This window comes from Camelus ferus, chromosome 3 (assembly GCF_009834535.1).
Source record: "Camelus ferus isolate YT-003-E chromosome 3, BCGSAC_Cfer_1.0, whole genome shotgun sequence".
NCBI classification, from domain to species: domain Eukaryota; kingdom Metazoa; phylum Chordata; class Mammalia; order Artiodactyla; family Camelidae; genus Camelus; species Camelus ferus.
In genome coordinates this window covers 106363957-106379773 of record NC_045698.1, presented here as the reverse complement: position 1 = coordinate 106379773, position 15817 = coordinate 106363957, and the positions used below count along the sequence as shown (strand labels likewise).

At 40.7% G+C, this 15817-nt stretch overlaps 1 long non-coding RNA gene and 1 pseudogene across 1 annotated transcript; both read left to right on the top strand.

Annotated features, from left to right (window-relative positions):
* The first annotated feature begins 840 nt into the window (after positions 1–840).
* On the top strand, positions 841–4587 carry LOC106730950. The gene is made up of 2 exons (XR_001367399.2): positions 841–902; positions 3713–4587. It is a non-coding gene; the product is annotated as an uncharacterized LOC106730950 (long non-coding RNA).
* An 8007-nt stretch (positions 4588–12594) lies between these two features.
* On the top strand, positions 12595–14288 carry LOC102509698 (annotated as a pseudogene).
* The last annotated feature ends 1529 nt before the right edge of the window (positions 14289–15817 follow it).

Below are 15817 nucleotides of genomic sequence, written 5' to 3'. Positions count from 1 at the left end.
GGTGGTTTGTTTTTTTGTGTCTTTGTTTTGTGAGACTGTTTTTTAACATGGTTTTATGTTTGAAGCAAAATGAAGAGGAAGGTAGAGAAATTTCTCATAGACTTCCCTACCCCTACACATGCATAGTCTCCCCCATTATCAACATTTCCCATCGGGGGCATATTTGTTGCAATTGATGAACTGACATTGAACATCACAATCACCCCTAAATTCATAGTTTACATTATGGCATTATGGTTTCATGCTTGGTATTGTACATTTTATGAGTTTAAAGAAATGTGTAACATTTATCCATCATTATGGTTTTGTACCAAACATTTTCACTGACCTGGAAATCCTCTGTGCTCTGTCTGTGCATCCCTTCCCTGACACCCTTCCCTGGCAAACACTGATTTTTTTTCTTTTTATTGTCTCCGTAGTTGTGCTTTTCCAGCATGTTATATAATTGGAATAACAGTAAACAGCAAATAGCTCTTTCAAATTGGTTTCTTTCTCTTTATAATATGCATGTAAGTATCCCCCATGTCTTTTCATGGCTCATTTCTTTTTATCACTGAATAATATTCCGTTGTCTGGATGTACCACAATTTATTTATTCATTCACCTACTGAAGGACATCTTGGTTGCTTCCGTGTTTTGGCAACTATGAATCAATATGCTATAAACATCCACATGCACGTTTTTGTGTGGTTGTGTTTTCAGCTCCTTTGGGTAAATGAAGGAGCACAATTGTTGGATTGTATGTTAAAAGTATGTTAATTTTGTAAGAAACTGACAAATTGTTTTCCAGAGTGGCTGTACCATTTTGCATTTCCACCAGTGATGAATGAAAGTTCCTGTTGCTCCACATGCTTGTCAGCATTTGGTATTGTCAGTGTTATGGATTTTGGCCATTCTAATAGGTGTGTGGTGGTATCTTATTGTTCTAATTTGCATTTCCCTGATGACACATGATGTGGAACATCTTTTCATGTGCTTATTTGCCATCTGTATAGCTTTTTTTGGTGAGGTGTCTGTGCAGGTCTTTGGCCTATTTTTTTAGTTGGATGGTGTATTTCCTTATTGTTGAATTTTAAGGGTTTTGGGGGTTTTTTTGTATATTTTGAATAACAGTCCTTTATCAGATGTGCCTTTTGCAAATATTTCTCCCAGTCTGTGGCTTGTCTTTTTATGGACACAGACTGTCTGTCCATTTACTTAGTTCTTTAATTTATTCATCAGAGTTTTATAGTTTTTCTTATACAGATCTTATACATATTTTGTTAGATTTATACTCAGGCATTTCATCTTTCTGAACTCTCATGCAAATGGTATTGTGTTTCTAATATCAAATTCCACTTGCTCATCACTTGTATAGTGTTTATATAGGAAAGCAATTAATTGGCAGTCTTAAATTTATATGTGCTCATAAAATATCTTCAAAATATATAAAGCCAACATATTCACAGTGAAAGACATAGACAAATTTACAATTATACTTGGAGATTTTAAGCCACCTCTCTCAACAACCGATAAAACATGTAGAAACAAATTCAGGAAAAGTATAGAAATATTAAACAACAAGAAAACCAAATTGACCAAAATGTCACATGTAAAGTATAAATTCCCAAAATGGCAGAATACCCATTTTTCTAAAGTGCACATGAAAAATTTACCAAAAATAATCACATTCTAGGCCATAACACAAGTCATAATAAGTGTTTAAATTGTACAGATCTTATTCTCTGGCCATAGAGTGGAAAGTAAATAATAAAGGTAATAGAAGAAGAAAATCAACAGCTGACCTAGAGGTCTTGTTCCAAAGGGATGATTCTATCTTAGACCATTCCAGGCGACTGTAACAAAAATACCATTAAGTTAAGTGACTTAAAAACAGCAGACGTTTATTTCTCACAGTTCTGGAGGCTAGGAAGTCCAAGATTAAGGCACTAGAAGGTTTAATGTCTTGTGAGGGCCCACTTCCTTTTTCATGGAAGAGCATCCTTTACTATCTTCACATGACAGAAAGGGAGAGGCAGCTCTCTAGGGTCTCTTTCATAAGGACACTAATCCCACTCGTGAGAGCCCCATCCTTGTGTCCTAATCACCTCCCAAAGGCCTCACCTCGAAATACCATCACACTGGGGATTAAGTTTCAACATAAGAATTTTGGAGGGCACCAAATATTCAGCCTATAGCATCCTTCCATCTCAAACAACTACAAAACTGGAAAACATTATCTGAAACAATGGTTTTAGTACACTGGGCAGTAGGCAGCTCAGGATAGCAATCTCTGAAAGAAGGGAATCAGACGAGGTGAGCCCTGTGATTGCCCCAGATTACTCCCTGGAGAGAAGCCATGGCACAAGGTAGAGGAACCCAGACAGAGCCCAGTGGTCTTGTGAGCTGAACAGTGTTCAGCCTTCAGAGAAGCCGAGGCAGGTAAAATTTGTGAGACAAAATACTGGAGAATTGGAAGGTGCACAGAAAGAAACTCCAGAGGTCTACAGTCTCCTTAAGTTTTTGGCTGCGTAATGATCTGCACGTGCACATGAGGACACTACCAAAGGCTGGGGAAAGGAGGACTAGGCTGTGCTGTTGCCAAAACTCACACAAGGGGATGAGTTTCCATAAGACAGAATGAAAATACTTCCTAATTCATTAGACCAATTGCAGGGCCAAATTGTCTCCAGACTTAAAGGATGCTCTGGAACTATCCTACAAAAGCTGAAAAGCAATCTAGTCCCAGAAAAAAGCCCAACAATATTTAAAGTATTATAACAAAATCCAGCATGAAAAATAAAATTCACAGTACCTGGCATACAATCAAGTTACCAGACGTGAAAAGAGACAGGAAAATAAACCCTGTATTAGCCGTATCCAGGAAATAAATTAATCGATAGAAACAGACCCGGAAATGACACAGATGAACAAAACAGCAGACGAGGGCATAGCTCCTCATCTTGTTCCTGATCTAGGGAGGACTCATTCAGTATCTCTCCATTGACTATGATGTTATTTGTGAGATTTTCATAGACTCTATCTTATGGAGGAAGTTACCTTCCAGTCCTCTTTTACCGAGAATTTGTTTCATTTATTTTTCCCTTATTCTGGTAATTTAGTCAATTACATAGGTTAGTGTTTTGGCCGCTTTTTTAAATGGCAGGCTTATTGGGATAAAATTTACCAAAAGGAAAAGAGAAATGTTTAATCATATAATTCTATCAGTTTTATTCATAGTTGTGTACCCATAGTCAACATATAAAATATTTACACCCCATGCAATAGGATAGGATAGAGATATATAGACAAAGATATATTTTAAGGAATTGGCTTACTTCACATATAATATAAAAAACTTAAAACTGCATACTTCCAATTCCTCCCTCCCATCCTTTGTGCTAAATATGACACTGTATTTTTATATGTGTTATAAACCCCATATCATGTTATCATTTTTCCTACATACTGTTAATTATATTTTTGAACAGTTTTTTAAAAATAGTCTTTTGTATTTACATTTATTTTCACCATTTCCATAACTCTTCACTTTTTTTTTTATAGATTCTGCCTACTATAATATTCTTTCTTCCTAAAGAATGTCCTTAACATTTTTGTACCATATTCTGCTGCTAATGGTGTCTCTCAGCTATTGTTTGTCTCATAGAGTCTTTATTTTACCTTGCAAAGAGTCCTCTTCCTGACTAAAAACCTACGTGTGATTTTTTTTCAGGCCTGGCTGTAGACAGTTACACAGTCTTTGTTGACCTGAAACAAATAGACTGCCAGATATTTCTCCAGCAAAGATGGGTTATTCAGGGTCAGCAGAGAATTGCAGTTCGGGATCTGCTACCATGGTGAGCCACATGCCAAGTCCCATGTGGAGAAGAAGGAGAACGCTTTTATAGAGGGGAAGAGGAAGTTGGAAAGGCTATAGTTAACAAAGAGTCTCTGGCTTTCCATTGGCTGAGTCCTTGCCAGGAAGGAAGAGCTGTCTCCTTCCTACTGGGCTTTGCAGGTGTTGCTGGGCGTGAGTGCTTCTCCTCCTGGCCTCCCGGCTCTATTTAATTGAGGTTTCTGTTTGTTAATTTTTTATGGCTTATCTGGCTGCCTTCCCCACACCAGGCTTGGTGCACAGCCAGCGCCTCTCAGTCTGGGAAGGGAAATGCAGTCAATGACGCAGGCTGCCAGGCCGCCCGTGCTCTTTAGTTTATCTGTATCCCTAGTCCAGGTGCCTCTGGAGGCATCTTTATTGGAGACTTTTGGCAGAGGCCTTCCTCAGACACTTCTGCTGAAGCCCCTTTGTTGGGAAGAAGGTTGAACCTTGAAGCCATCTTCTCCGCACTGACTCAGCACCCAGTACTTTTCCAAGTCTAACCCTCCCTACGCTCCCTGCCCCTGGCCTCTAGATCCATAAAATTGCAGGAACTCTCTGATCAGGGCTCCCTCCGTGGGAGACAACCCCCTCCCCTGTGCTAATCCACTTGACCGGTAACTGACGCACCATTCCGTGAGGGTAAACGGAATGGAGAAGTCGGTGCTTTCTCGTGTTTCGCCTCTTGCTTGTACGATGACAGTAGGTGATTAAAGACTTGACTGCTCTTTTCATTTTGCCTTGTCTTAATTGGCTCCTCCAGCATCTGGCAGCTCAGCCCTCTCTCGCTCAGCTGAGCTCCTGACACCTTGACTTTGAAAGATATTTTTGTTGTGAAGAGAATTCTAGGTAGGCAGTTTTGAGAACTTTAAAGATGTTACACCATTGTCTTCCCGCTTGTCATTTCTGACATGTGTTTCTGTCTTTATTCCTCTAATGTAATGTCTTTTTTTCTGAATGTCTTCAGGACTTTCTCTTTACCATTGGTTGTCAGTAGTTCAAAAATAATGAGTTTAGATTTGTGGGTGGAGTTGTTGTTTATTTGGTTGGGTATTTGGGGGTTTTGTTGCCTGTGCTGCTCAGTGTTTATTCTGCCTGGGGTTTTCCAAACATCGACCTTTGCCTTGATAGTTTTCATTGTTTTTGGAAAATTCGTGGTCATTATCTTTTCAAATATTTCTTCTGCTTTGTTGTCTACTTTCTTCTCCCAGTGAGACTTCAGTTACATTTATGTTCGTCTGTTTGTCATAATGAAAAAAACATCTAACGACTGCTGGATTTATCGTGCCAGTATTTTGTTTTATTTCTTGTATCTACATTCATGGGTGAAAAGACAATCCAGTGTGCCTTTCTTATCCTGTCTTCATCTGGCTTTGCTGTCAAGTTAAACTAGCCTCATGGAATGAATTGGGATATCGTTCCCTCCTTTTCTATATTCAGAAATTTTGTAAAGGATTGGAATTAACTCTTCTTTGAAATTTGGAGAATTGCTTAAATAACTTGCTGTACTTGTGTCTCCTATAAGAGAAGTTAGTAACTATTTTTCCAATTTCACTAATTGTCATAGGATTATTTCCATTTATTTAGGTTTTTAAATTTATTCTTGATATATTTTAATAAGTTATAGTTTCTCAGAAACATTCATTTCATCTCAGCTGTTGAATTATCAATATAAATTTTTTGATGGTTGTCTCTTATTATGTTTTAATCTATACTGGATTGGTATGTGTATTTTAAAATTCTCTTGTCCAAGAACCATCTTTTGGATTCCTTGATTCTATCCATTTTACTTGTGTTTCCTTAATCATTTTTGTTGATTTCCTTTGTTTTCTTAATCTACTCTTAGTGCCTTCCCACTACTTTTACTGGAATAATTTTTTTGTGTGTTTCTTACCTTCTTTGTTTGGACTCACTGTTATTCTGCATTCTCCATTCCTAATATAATAACTCATGAGTATAAATTAAGATACAAAACCAAAAATTTTTTTGATCCATGAGTTAGTCAAAGTCATTAATTTATTGATACTTTATTTAGTATGATTTCTTCTTTGACTACTCATGGGTTATTTATAAATGTGCCTTTCATTTGCAAATATATTATGGATTAAACTCATCTTTTTGTGGTCAATAAATATGATCTATAATGATGCCTTTTCTTTGAAATTTGTGATGAGTTTATGACCCAGTTTGTGCAGAATCAATTTTTGTAAACGTGTTTTATAACCTTGAGAAGACTGTGTGTTCTTTAACTGCCAGATGTAGATGCCTGCATATCTACATTAGATCGGTTACTTGTGTGTTTCCAATCTTCTTGACTTGGAAGGTAGGTTTAAATATCCCATCCCGATGGTGGGTTTCTTAGTTTCTCTCAGTGATTTTATTACTTTGTGCATTAGCAACTTGAAAGCTATTTTATTAGATACATACAGGTTTAGAAGTGATGTATCTTCTAAAAGAATTTTTTGTCATTATGTACTTACCCCCCATGCCTAATGATGTGTTTCATCTTAAAATATTTTTTGTAATATAAAATAGTCACACCAGCTATTTGGTTTTGGTTAGTCTTTGACTGATACATATTTTTCCATCCTGCTATTTTCAAGCTTTCTATGTTCATATGTTTTGGGCATGGCTATTATAAATAGCATGAAGTTCAAGTTTTTAAAAATCTAATCTGACCATTAATGTCTTATTAATTGTAAGTTTAATACACTAGCCTTTTAGTATTTTTTTATATTTAGTGTTTTACCATTTAACCATTTTACTTTTTAACTATTAGTACCATTTTAAATATTTTCCCCTTCTTTTTTAATTGCATGAGTTTATTTTCTTCTTCGACTTCTCTCTTTTTCTGATTTGCAGATTATGCACTCTAATCTTTGTCTGTCTACCCTTGAATTCTTAGCGTGCATTCTTAAGTCATCTAATTTTAAACAATTATTTGACATTCCTCCCTTCCCTTTCCATTCTGTAGGTTGTCCTGGTCCCTTGTATTTAGATGATACTACCACTATTGTATAAAAAACTTTCTGTTAGTTGTTTCTGCATATTTACCAATTTATTGTTTTCACAGATCATACATTCTTCTAGGATCACTTCCCATCTCCTTGAAGTCCAATTTCCACATTATTCTATGGATTTAGAGAATTCCACATCTCTTAAAGTCCTTTTACATTCCTAATAATATTTATTATTAATTTATATTTATAAATATTCTTTCTAAGTTCACCAATTACCTGAGTAGTGCCAGAACTAGTGGGTGTTTTCTTTGTATGTTGCTTCATCTTTATTAGCTATTTGACACTTATACTCTGTTAAATATCAGTCCATCATTGGATTTTGTGTGTCAGCTTCACTTGATTTTCATCTGTCATTTAGTTTTATGCAATGCTTCTGATACTCCACATGCTCCCTGAAAGTCAGGTTTTATGTAGCTCCATCCAAGGCTCTCTTTCTTCATGGAACAAACACTTAAGTAGAATAGGTAGCCTCTAATGAAATTTTTTAAATGAAAAGCTTTAAATAACATGTTACTAAATCAGAAACTATATTCTTAGTCTAGATCTCTTTGATAAGATCCAAACATAGTTCTGTACTGGACATCTCCGAACAGATTAATGAAAGCCATCAGAGATTCAAATTTTCCACAACTGAACTCATTTTCCACCAAACTCAGCGTACTATATACCTTTACTCATCTAACTGAATAATCCGAAACCTTCAAAATTATTCTATGTTATCTCTCAAGTCCAAGGTGATAAGTCAACAAATGATCTTCGATCATCACTATACAGTGTCTCCATCTTCCCATTCCCACTGCCACTGAACTCCTTCCAGGATTACAGCGTGCTCTCCTCACTGACCAACCCGCTGCCACCCTGGCCACAGAATACATATACTTCCCATGCGGTACCCCAGGTAATCTTCTAAAAGCTTAAGCTTTTCAGTGGCTCCTACTACCTAACAGAGATGAAATTTGGTTTGGATCTCTTGATAATTGACACATTACTTTAGTTACCAACATTTTAGAATTATATTTTACTTACCTTCTGGATCTGAGTGTCTCCTGACAATCTGGGTGGCCTGGCAACACTGAGCCTACATCCTACATGGCAGCATTTGACTGGACTGATTAGCAGCTGCCCGGATTTCACTAAGCTTATGTGTCAATGAATAATTGGTCTCCGACTTAAAGATTAAAACCATAACTCTGTGACTTAGAACATAAAACACTTCATAATATTGAAGCTTCCTAACTCTATCACTGCTTGCACAGTTTCACAGGCTTCCTTTGATCTTTAGCCAAAAAGCACCAGTAACTTTTTGTACAAACATGCCATGATGTTGGATACATATGTGCCTTCAAACTTGCTGTTTCTTCTGCCTAGAATGCCCTTCCCAACTTGTCTCCATCTAGTTAATTACTACTCAATTTTAAAAACTCAGGAGCCCTTTTTTTTTTTTTTTGTGGACAGCTTTCCCACACGTGGTCCCTCGCATGCAAAGACTTGCCCTCTGTTCCCCTGCAGGTCCTTGCACATACCTATTTCATAAAGTGCCAGGCATACATACCTCTGCATCTCCACTGTTGATCTGCGTGTCTGTCTACCCTCTTTAGATTCTTTTCATGAGTGGGGAGGGGGAGAGGAGCACAAAGCCTAGTCCTGTTTGTAATTATGTTTTGAGCACTTTGCTTGATTCTTAACACTTGGTTAGCACTCAGTAAATGAATGAGCTTATTTATTTAGGAATTCCAGCAGTTTATTAAGATGGGGGAAATGTAGATAAAGTAGAAGATAACAGAGAGGAGAGAGGAATAGAGTCAGAGGAGAGGAAGTGGGAGGGAGATGGAGAGAGCCAGGGAGCACAGCAGTCATAGAGTCATGGGCCCACCGCCCTGCGCTCTGCGCTCATGTTTTTCCCTGGTGTTTTAAGATCAAAATAAATTCAGTGTCTTCCTTCTTTCTCCTATTTCCGGCTACTACTCTTTTAACACTGCCACCAAAATTGCTGTCCTGGGGTACTTCCTTTGCATAAAGGTGATTCACAAACAGAAAGGCATTCTTTGTTTTCAATAACCGAACAAAGTAATAATGCAGCCAGAACTGTTTGAGTTCCTAGAAAATGACAAGTAGTGTATGTAATAGTAAATCACAAACACTTATATAGAAACTACTATCATTCTTCTAAATCCCTTTATGTATATATCTCACTTAGTATTCACATACAACCTAGAGAGTCTTGTACTATTAATAGCATCATTTTTATTTTACAGATGATGAAACTGAGGCTCAGAGAGGTTAAGTAAGTTGCCCGAGGATCACAGCTAATAGCTGGAGTAACCCGTGGATGAAAGCAGGTGGTCTAGTTCATGGGTCCGTGTTCTCAGCCACTACATCACACTGCTTATCAATGAACATGAGTTGAAAAAAACGTAGCAGATCCAAAACTTCAGGAGTTAAATGAAAATGAGAATTAGAGATATAAAATTAAAGAGAAACTGCTAGAAGAAGTGGAGAGGATAATAACATAGTGGGACATTTACAGACATACTGACATACGGGAGGCTCAGAAGTATCTACAGATACGAGATGATCTCTCTCCCCTTCGTGCCCATGTCCACCTCTGAGTCCACCACCTCCCCCCAACCACTCATATTTGGGGGCTGGTCTCTTGCCTCCACCAATTTTAATTATTGCACTCTTCCCTGCTCAGAGCGAGATTGACACATGGCTTCATCCCAACCTCTCTCTGACCTGAACACTGTGGTAATTCCTCTCGGAGGCTACTGTTTTCCAGGATTCCGATTATAGGTGAATTGACTTCTATTTTAAGAGCCAAATCTGTCAGCATGACTGAGAGCCCCTGCCCCCCGACCTTCCCATCAGTAGCTGGACATTCACCATCTGATCAGGTCTAGTGAATATACTGCAGTTAAGATCTTTGTGTTATGTTATTATCCACAGTAATGAAACTTTAATTTCACAAAAATCCACAGAATTAGAAAAGTAACTTTATGTCCTTACATGAAATGACAGGCCTGGCTCACAGGCCTGGCTGAAATAATTCAACTCCTCGATGGTCACCGTGGCTGCTTGATGCAGGGGGTGGCCAAGGATCCTTTGTGTTAAGTGTACCCTCCCCAGAAAATTCAGTATCCAAAATTCAGCACATTCGGGGAATTTATGTAAAAGACTGTTTTCCCCAGGTGATCATATAGGAGTCATTGAGCTTATTCTGGACCTAGACAAGAATAGCATTGACCCTCTGCTGAGAGCTGTTCCCAGGCTCCTGAAAGTGAAGGAATGCAGGTACTGAGCTGAGCTTACAGACTCAGGGAGATAACTCTGCCACCAGCCACTCTCCAGCCAGCCCCTCTGGACCTACGTCTCTGGACACAACCAGCAAAAAATACAAAAAGAGAAGTGAGTCCTCCCATCTCCAAGGAAGAATGAGGGGTGGCTTGGACTTTGGTGCATAGGACAGAAAACCTGCAGCAGCTACTGCTGCCAAACACACTTAACGACAGGGGTGGCCCTTGAGCACCTTCCAGTGCTGGGCTCAGGGACTAGCAGGTGTCCTCCTGGTGGGGTGGTAAGCTGCAGCGAGAGAGCCCTGGGGAAAGACCAGGAGGGGCATGGAATGATTTATATCTTCAGTCTGGGGTCTCAATTTGATACACCAAAGTCTAAGGACCCTTAGAGATAATAGGGTGGGGTCACATGTTTCTTCTGGGTTCTCTCCAAGCACAGTGAAGAAAACCAGCCCTTTTAAAAAAATGCCAGAGACATTCACTTATAAACACTACAGGCCTGGCACGGATGTTGCTTAAACAGCTTTCATTTGGTGAAACTGTTCTCAACTGACACAAAAGGGGAAAAGCCCCCTGTCTCTAGGTCCCCATCTCTGCAGAATCCAGCATTCAGTTGCTGGCAGCAGAGGGACTTGTGCATCCCACACTCCGTGAGAGGACCCAGGGAGAAGAGCAGGGTTGAGTGTAATCCCAATCAAAATTCTGGCTGGGGTTTTTAAGGTATTGATTCCTGATTTTATATAAAAATGCAAAAGATGTAGAAAAGCCAAAATAATTCTAAAGAAGTTGGAAGATTTATACAACTTCAAGGTATAATTTGAGATGGATCACAGACCTCAGTGGAAAACCATCATCCTAAACCTTCTAAAAGAAAACATAGCAGATGGAGAGAGATTTCTCAGACAGAACACAAAAAGCAGGACCCATAAAAGGAAAATTGCTGTTCAGTTAGGCTTTATCAAAATTAGGAATGTCCACTAATCAAGACAGCATTTTAAAATTACAAGACAAGGCTGAGAGAAAACATTTGCAAAACACGTATCTAACAAAGAACTCACACGAGTCTATACAAAGAATACCTACCAATCAACAAAAAGCCCAATTTTTAAAAATAGGCAGAAGACTTGAACATATACTTCAGAAAAAAAACAACAGTAGTTTGCCAATTAACTCATGAAAAGGTGCTAAATATCTTTACCAGAGAAATGCAAATTAGACCCACAATGATATAGCATTTCACAGAATTTATAAAAGCAATGACGAAAATAAAGACTGACTACACCAAATGTTGACAAGGATGTAACTCAACTGGAACACTCATACGTTGCTGGTGGGAATATAAGACATACAGCCACTTCGAAGATCTGTCTGGCAGTTGGTTATATAATTAAATTTACATCTTACCCTATGACCAAACAGTTCCACTCAGGCATTTATCCAAGAAAAATTAAAGCATGTTCACAAAAAGATTCCAGCAAGAATGTTAGCAGCCCTGTTCATAATAGCTCCAAAAGGGGAACCAACATAAATGTGCATAAACAGTAAAATGACTGAACAGATTATAGCATGTTCCTCCAGTAGAGTATTTCTCAGCAACATAAAAAATGAACCACTGACACATGCAATAACATGGATACATCTCAAAGACAGAATCCAGACAGAGAATTATGGTGGTGAGCCCTAAATCCATTGACTGGTGGTTTTATTAGAAGAAGAAAGGACACACCGAGACACAGAAGGTGGCAATGTGAAGGTGGAGGCAGAGATTGGAGGATGTCTGCAAGTCAAGGAGCACCAAAGATGGTCAGGAGCCACCTGAATCTAAAAAGAGACAAGGATTCTGCTCCAGAGCCTTCAGAGAGAACATGGCCCTGGCAACACCTTGATTTCAGACTTCCAGACTCTAGAACTGTGAATTTCTGTTGTCAGTAGGGGAAATATATGTATTTGTGAACACTTTGAGTGTTAGTTTTCTTCCCAACTGGTCAAAAACCAGTGAACGAAAATTATGCCGACCAGAAGTCAGTGTGGCTCCTTTTCAAACTGAGCAGTTTACCATCAATTCAAGTTAGCACTCCGGAAGTACATGATGTTCTTAGCAAACTAAGGTTTGTATTATTAAGAGTCCTGGAACCAAAAACCCAAAATTGAAAGGGAACAAGAAACTTAACTGGTTCTGACTCCTCACATCTTTTGCATGCCTGACTTTCAGGAATCCTTTTCATAACATCACATACCGTGGTTAACCTCAACCTAATAGCACAGCTCCTACAGAAGCTGCCTGTTCATGTTAGAGGGCTCTGTGCTTGAAAGTTCCTTAGAGATACTCCCAATAACCCTAGCCAGCTCTGCCCATTGGAGCCACATAAAAAATATCTGCTCCCCACCTCTACACAGTGACTGAAGTGTTTTCATATACCCAGCTGTATTCCTCCTCATGTTTAATCTTACTCACTTCTCCAGTGTACGCGTGTGCAGATATGGCCTCAAACGGCTATAGCCAACAAACAGCCCAGAGCTATGGGGCCTGCCCTACCCAGCCTGGGCAGGGCTGTTCCCAGCAGAGCAGTCAGCCCTACAGACAGCAGAGTTACAGTGGTTATGGCCAGTCACCGGACACTTCAGGCGATGGCCAGAGCAGCTATGGTGGTTCTTATGGACAGACGCAGAACACAGGCTGTGGCACACAGTCAGCTCCCCAGGGGTATGGCTCAGCTAGTGGCTATGGCAGCAGCCAAAGTTCTCAGTCGTCTTACGGGCAGCAGTCCTCATACCCTGGCTATGGCCCCCAGCCAGCTCCTAGTAGCACCTCAGGAAGCTACGATGGCGGTTCTCAGAGCAGGGGCTGTGGCCAGCAGCCTGGCTATGGTGGACAGCAGCATAACCCCCCTCAGGGCTATGGACAGCAGAACCAGTACAACAGCAGCGGGGGTGGTGGAGGGGATGGTGGAGGTGGCTATGGCCAAGATCAGTCCTCCGTGAGTGGTGGTGGCGGCAGTTACGGCGGTCAGGACCAGAGTGGTGGCGGCGGTGGCTACGGGGGAGGCCAGCAGGACCGTGGGGGCCGCCGCCAGGGCAGTGGCGGTTACAACCGCAGCGGTGGTGGCTATGAACCCAGAGGTCGTGGAGGTGGTCATGGAGGCAGAGGCGGCATGGCCGGAAGTGACCGTGGTGGCTTCAATAAATTTGGTGGTCCTCGGGACCAAGGATCACGTCACGACTCTGAACTGGATAATTCAGACAACAACAAGGCCTGGGCGAGAATGTTACTGTTGAGTCTGTGGCTGACTACTTCAAGCAGATTGGTATCATTAAGACAAATAAGAAAACGGGACAGCCCATGATTAATCTGTACACAGACAGGGAAACAGGCAAGCTGAAGGGTGAGGCAACGGTATCATTTGATGACCCACCTTCTGCTAAAGCAGCTGTTGACTGGTTTGATGATGATTCTCTGGGAATCCCATTAAGGTTTCATTTGCTACTCAACTAGCAGACTTTAACTGGGAGGTTGTGGGCAATGGTTGTGGAGGCCGAGGGCGAGGAGAACCCATGGGCTGTGGAGGCTATGGAGGTGGTGGCAGTGGTGGTGGCAGCCGAGGAGGATTCCCCAGTGGTAGTGGTGGCGGTGGAGGACAGCAGTGAGCTGGGGACTGGAAGTGTCCTAATCCTACATATGAGAACATGAACTTTTCTTGGAGGAATGAATGCAACCAGTTTAAGGCCCCTACACCAGATGGCCCAGGATGGGGACCAGGAGGCTCCCACATAGGGGTAGCTACGGAGATGATCATCATGGTGGCAGAGGAGGCTATGATCGGGGTGGCTACCGAGGCCGAGGAGGGGACTGGAGGCTTCCGAGGGGGCTGGGGTGGTGGGGACAGAGGCGGCTTTGGCCCTGGCAAGAAGGACTCCAGGGGTGAGCACGGACAGGATCACAGGGAGAGGCCATATTAGCCTGGCTTCTGATGTTCCAGAGCAGCTTTTTTTCCTGTACCCAGTGTTACCCTCGTTATTTTGTAGCCTTCCAATTCCTGATCACCCATGGGTTTTTTGTGTCAGACTATATAATTGTAACCATACCTCTGGTTCCCATTAAAAACCATCATTTTAGTTAAAAAATTAAAAAAATAAAAAATAAAAATCATGCCTAAAAAAAAAAATCTTGACTGCAATGAGAAGGATGCAGTCCTTCTTATTCCATACAGCTAACCTTTCTTAAGCATCTGTGAAAACCCCCAACTCTTAGATGGTTTCTTGGGCTCTTTTCTGGTGACTACATTCTTTTCCATTATCTCTTCTTCTTGAGATGCTGAGTTCTGCAGACCTCCATGCTTAAGCTACTGGTTTTCACTGAGGCTCTTCCATTCTCCTGACTTAATATTTCTGATGAAAATATCAAAATAGTGCCTCTCTTCCAAGAACTTTCTCTGGGAGGCTGTGTCTAAGATAAAATATTTACTTAATTACACATACACAAAGGCATATAAGTACAATATGAGAAGACAAAGTAATTCCCTGAAATTGATAAAAAGTGTGTTTATTGTCTGTTTCTCTTCAGTTCTGTGACAGAGGGAAAATTTCCCCCTCCATCCTTCTTGAATTTTTGTTGGACTAATAATAAAATTGACACAAGACCAAGTAACAGGAGAAAAAGAAATCTTAATTCATGCACATGGAGGTCTCACAGAAACCTAAAAAGTGGCCAAAGCAGGCAGCTTTTATACTTTTAGACAAGGAATAAATTTGTGAGACATTGACAGGACAAAGAAATTTAGGGTTTGGGTGCTTAATTAATGAAGATCTAAGTAGAATTTGGGCTTGGGGTAGTAAAAATGTAACGAGATTGTTCATGCAGGCTTCTTGGTCTGAATTCCCTCTCTCTCGATAAAAGGATGTCCTTTTACCCCCAGATTCAGAAAGGGCACCTTTCATGTGGGAGATTTATTTCCTGCTTTCAGTAAGACAAAGAGGAGGCTCAAAGTGTCCCTCCTGTGTTAGCCGTTTCTTAAATAATTCAAAGTAACCTATATGTCACTGTGGCATATTTAGGGGTGGCCTGCCCTGGGCCCCGACAGTGTATACTCTTCCTGGAAATCTGACAAGTCTTTGGTCTCCCTCCTTAGCTGGTTACCAACCTTCCTTTTCTCTCTTTTCCCCTGCCTTTGCTTTTTCTCTACCTTTCCAGTGTGTATCGTGTTATTTCTCCTTATCCAGTAATGTTCATGCTTTAGAAGTTTTAATTCATTCATGCAGTTGCTGAATAACTTTGCTGTCCGCCCCACATCAATTTACCAAGTGTATTGGTTTCCTCGTGTTACCGGATACTAAGACCCCTCATTTAGGAGGCCCGCCAAAGTGTGGGGCCTTGCCTGCTGGCTGGAAAGAACTCACAGCTGAGGCAGAGGGACAGAGGGAAACTGCTTTTATTTCTCAAAAGAGGGAAAAGAAGGAAAGGGCTTGAGCAGGGAGAAGGAAAGAAAAGCACTCAAGCAGGGAAAAGAAGCACTCGAGTGGGGAGCCAAGAGTGGGCCCGCCAAGATGGCCCATAGAGGCAGCTCTGGCCCGAGTTGGGCCATGTGGACTTTTATGGGACACTTCTGCCTTCAGTTCCTCCTTCCGGGTGTGATGGAACCAGTCAGTCCTTGTTC